General features: G+C 47.7%; 1 pseudogene; it reads right to left on the reverse strand.

Moving 5' to 3' along the window:
* Positions 1–633: 633 nt before the first annotated feature.
* LOC124023179 overlaps positions 634–5,000 on the reverse strand; it is a 63,683-nt pseudogene continuing 59,316 nt past the window's right edge.

Consider the following 5,000-nt stretch of genomic DNA (forward strand, 5'->3'; position numbering starts at 1 on the left):
AGCTGACACTAAACTAATCAAGTCGTTCAGTTGAGTGTAACAGTTTCTCCAGTGCAGCTAATCAGTGGACGTTAGCTAGCTGGCTAGTGAAGACTAGTGAAGACTACGTTAGGACGGCGAAATACGATAATTACGCAATTATCTTTTGATACAAAGACGGCTATGTAGCTAGCTGAGAAGAAATTGCTAAGATAAGACAAATCAAACCGTTGTGATATAATGAAATATAATGAAAAAGTTATACTACCCGTTGGAGCGACGTGCAGATGCGACCACTCGCTCCAACCGGAACCGGAACTTAGACCTCTAGACCACCAGGTTATAGGTCTTAGACCTCTAGACCACCGGGTTATAGGTCTTAGACCTCTAGACCACCAGGTTATAGTTCTTAGACCTCTAGACCACCCGGTTATAGTTCTTAGACCTCTAGACCACCAGGTTATAGGTCTTAGACCTCTAGACCACCAGGTTATAGTTCTTAGACCTCTAGACCACCAGGTTATAGTTCTTAGACCACCAGGTTATAGTTCTTAGACCTCTAGACCACCAGGTTATAGTTCTTAGACCACCAGGTTATAGTTCTTAGACCTCTAGACCACCAGGTTATAGTTCTTAGACCTCTAGACCACCAGGTTATAGTTCTTACATGACTTCCTTGTTCCTGCGTGGTCCTTCGAAGGGTCTGAAGGGGAGGGACCCGGTGGCAGCGTGGAAGAAGGTGACTCCGATGCTCCACAGGTCAACCGTCGCACCATACTTCTTCTGGTGCTCTTTCCTCAGCACTGCACGCTCATACATGTCAGGGTGCTGTTGGAGACACACAGAGAAACACAGAGAGAAACACAGAGAGAGACACAGAGAGAGACACAGAGAGAGACACAGAGAGAGACACAGAGAGAGACACAGAGAGAGACACAGAGAGAGACACAGAGAGAAACACACAGAGAAACACAGAGACACACAGAGAGAGACACACACAGAGAAACACAGAGAGAGACACACACAGAGACACAGAGACACACAGAGAGAGACACACACATAGAGACACACAGAGACACAGAGAGAGACACAGAGAGAGACACAGAGAGAGACACAGAGAGAGACACACACACAGAGACACACAGAGAGACACACACACACACAGAGACACACAGAGAGAGACACAGAGAGAGACACACACACACAGACACACAGAGAGACACACACGTCATGTTGAGCTGAAGTTAATAGCAGATTATTCCTTTAGATGAGTAAAGTGTCCTATTGTAGGTGAGAGGTCCAAACGGTAGAGGTCGGAGGTCAGGACTCACCAGATATTCCTCAGTGCCGTAAAGAGAGACAAACTGCTCATCGTCATCTAGTTCTCTGGCTGCTCCGAAATCTGTCAGCTTATAGACGGACCTCCCGTCCTCGCCGATGACGCGCATGATGTTGCCTGGTTTGATGTCACGGTGCACGATGCCGTACTCTCTGAGATGGTTCATACCGGCTACTGTTAATATACAGGACAGGGTTATTACACATTACCACAGAGCAGCGTTACCACCTCAACCCACAGAGCAGCGTTAGTCATTACCACCTCAACACACAGAGCAGCATTAGTCATTACCACCTCAACCCACAGAGCAGCGTTACCACCTCAACACACAGAGCAGCGTTAGTCATTACCACCTCAACACACAGAGCAGCGTTAGTCATTACCACCTCAACCCACAGAGCAGCGTTACCACATCAACACACAGAGCAGCGTTACCACATCAACACACAGAGCACCGTTAGTCATTACCACCTCAACACACAGAGCAGCGTTACCACCTCAACCCACAGAGCACCGTTAGTCATTACCACCTCAACCCACAGAGCAGCGTTACCACCTCAACCCACAGAGCAGCGTTAGTCATTACCACCTCAACCCACAGAGCAGCGTTAGTCATTACCACCTCAACACACAGAGCAGCGTTAGTCATTACCACCTCAACCCACAGAGCAGCGTTAGTCATTACCACCTCAACCCACAGAGCAGCGTTATTCATTACCACCTCAACCCACAGAGCAGTGTTACCACCTCAACCCACAGATCAGCGTTACCACCTCAACACACAGAGCAGCGTTAGTCATTACCACCTCAACCCACAGAGCAGCGTTAGTTATTACCACCTCAACCCACAGAGAAGCATTATGGTCATTACCACCTCAACACACAGAGCAGCGTTAGTCATTACCACCTCAACACACAGAGCACTGTTAGTCCTTACCACCTCAACCCACAGAGCAGCGTTACCACTTCAACACACAGAGCAGCGTTAGTCATTACCACCTCAACCCACAGAGCAGCGTTACCACTTCAACCCACAGAGCAGCGTTAGTCATTACCACCTCAACCCACAGAGCAGCGTTACCACCTCAACACACAGAGCAGCGTTAGTCATTACCACCTCAACACACAGAGCAGCGTTACCACCTCAACCCACAGAGCAGCATTACCACCTCAACCCACAGAGCACTGTTAGTCATTACCACCTCAACCCACAGAGCAGCGTTAGTCATTACCACCTCAACACACAGAGCAGCGTTGCCACCTCAACCCACAGAGCAGCGTTACCATCTCAACCCACAGAGCAGCATTACCACCTCAACCCACAGAGCACTGTTAGTCATTACCACCTAAACCCACAGAGCAGCGTTAGTCATTACCACCTCAACACACAGAGCAGCGTTAGTCATTACCACCTCAACACACAGAGCAGCGTTACCACCTCAACACAGAGCAGCATTACCACCTCAACACACAGAGCAGCGTTAGTCATTACCACCTCAACACACAGAGCAGCGTTAGTCATTACCACCTCAACCCACAGAGGAGCGTTAGTCATTACCACCTCAACACACAGAGCACCGTTAGTCATTACCACCTCAACCCACAGAGCAGCGTTAGTCATTACCACCTCAACCCACAGAGCAGCGTTAGTCATTACCACCTCAACACACAGAGCAGCATTATGGTCATTACCACCTCAACCCACAGAGCAGCGTTAGTCATTACCACCTCAACCCACAGAGCAGCGTTAGTCATTACCACCTCAACACACAGAGCAGCATTATGGTCATTACCACCTCAACCCACAGAGCAGCGTTAGTCATTACCACCTCAATACACAGAGCAGCGTTAGTCATTACCACCTCAACCCACAGAGCAGCGTTACCACCTCAACACACAGAGCAGCGTTACCACCTCAACACACAGAGCAGCGTTAGTCATTACCACCTCAACCCACAGAGCACCATTAGTCATTACCACCTCAACACACCGAGCAGCGTTAGTCATTACCACCTCAACACACCGAGCAGCATTACCACCTCAACACACAGAGCAGCGTTACCACCTCAACACAGAGCAGCATTACCACCTCAACACACAGAGCAGCGTTAGTCATTACCACCTCAACCCACAGAGCAGCGTTAGTCATTACCACCTCAACCCACAGAGCAGCGTTACCACATCAACACACAGAGCAGCGTTACCAGATCAACACAGAGCAGCGTTACCACATTAACCAACCTGACATTAACATACAGGATCAGAGGTTTGATCAGAGTGGTAGTAGGTAGGGTAAGGTAGGTTTGATCAGAGTGGTAGTAGGTAGGGTAAGGTAGGTTTGATCAGAGTGGTAGTAGGTAGGGTAAGGTAGGTTTGATCAGAGTGGTAGTAGGTAGGGTAAGGTAGGTTTGATCAGAGTGGTAGTAGGTAGGGTAAGGTAGGTTTGATCAGAGTGGTAGTAGGTAGGGTAAGGTAGGTTTGATCAGAGTGGTAGTAGGTAGGGTAAGGTAGGTTTGATCAGAGTGGTAGTAGGTAGGGTAAGGTAGGTTTGATCAGAGTGGTAGTAGGTAGGGTAAGGTAGGTTTGATCAGAGTGGTAGTAGGTAGGGTAAGGTAGGTTTGATCAGAGTGGTAGTAGGTAGGGTAAGGTAGGTTTGATCAGAGTGGTAGTAGGTAGGGTAAGGTAGGTTTGATCAGAGTGGTAGTAGGTAGGGTAAGGTAGGTTTGATCAGTTGATGTTGAGATGAGGTGATAATGGGTAGTTGATGGTGAGGTGATAATGGGTAGTTGATGGTGAGGTGATAATGGGTAGTTGATGGTGAGGTGATAATGGGTAGTTGATGGTGATGTGATAATGGGTAGTTGATGGTGAGGTGATAATGGGTAGTTGATGGTGAGGTGATAATGGGTAGTTGATGGTGAGGTGATAATGGGTAGTTGATGGTGAGGTGATAATGGGTAGTTGATGGTGAGGTGATAATGGGTAGTTGATGGTTAGGTGATAATGGGTAGTTGATGGTGAGGTGATAATGGGTAGTTGATGGTGAGGTGATAATGGGTAGTTGATGGTGAGGCGATAATGGGTAGTTGATGGTGATGTGATAATGGGTAGTTGATGGTGAGGTGAGGTGATAATGGGTAGTTGATGGTGAGATGAGGTGATAATGGGTAGTTGATGGTGAGGTGATAATGGGTAGTTGATGGTGAGATGAGGTGATAATGGGTAGTTGATGGTGAGGTGATAATGGGTAGTTGGTGGTGAGGTGATAATGGGTAGTTGATGGTGAGGTGATAATGGGTAGTTGATGGTGAGATGAGGTGATAATGGGTAGTTGATGGTGAGATGAGGTGATAATGGGTAGTTGATGTTGAGGTGATAATGGGTAGTTGATGGTGAGGTGAGGTGATAATGGGTAGTTGATGGTGAGATGATAATGGGTAGTTGATGGTGAGGTGATAATGGGTAGTTGATGGTGAGGTGATAATGGGTAGTTGATGGTGAGGTGATAATGGGTAGTTGATGGTGAGGTGATAATGGGTAGTTGATGGTGAGGTGATAATGGGTAGTTGATGGTGAGGTGATAATGGGTAGTTGATGGTGAGGTGATAATGGGTAGTTGATGTTGAGATGAGGTGATAATGGGTAGTTGATGGTGAGGTGATAATGGGTAGTTGGTGGTGAG

Source organism: Oncorhynchus gorbuscha, unplaced genomic scaffold (assembly GCF_021184085.1).
Source record: "Oncorhynchus gorbuscha isolate QuinsamMale2020 ecotype Even-year unplaced genomic scaffold, OgorEven_v1.0 Un_scaffold_1528, whole genome shotgun sequence".
NCBI lineage: Eukaryota > Metazoa > Chordata > Actinopteri > Salmoniformes > Salmonidae > Oncorhynchus > Oncorhynchus gorbuscha.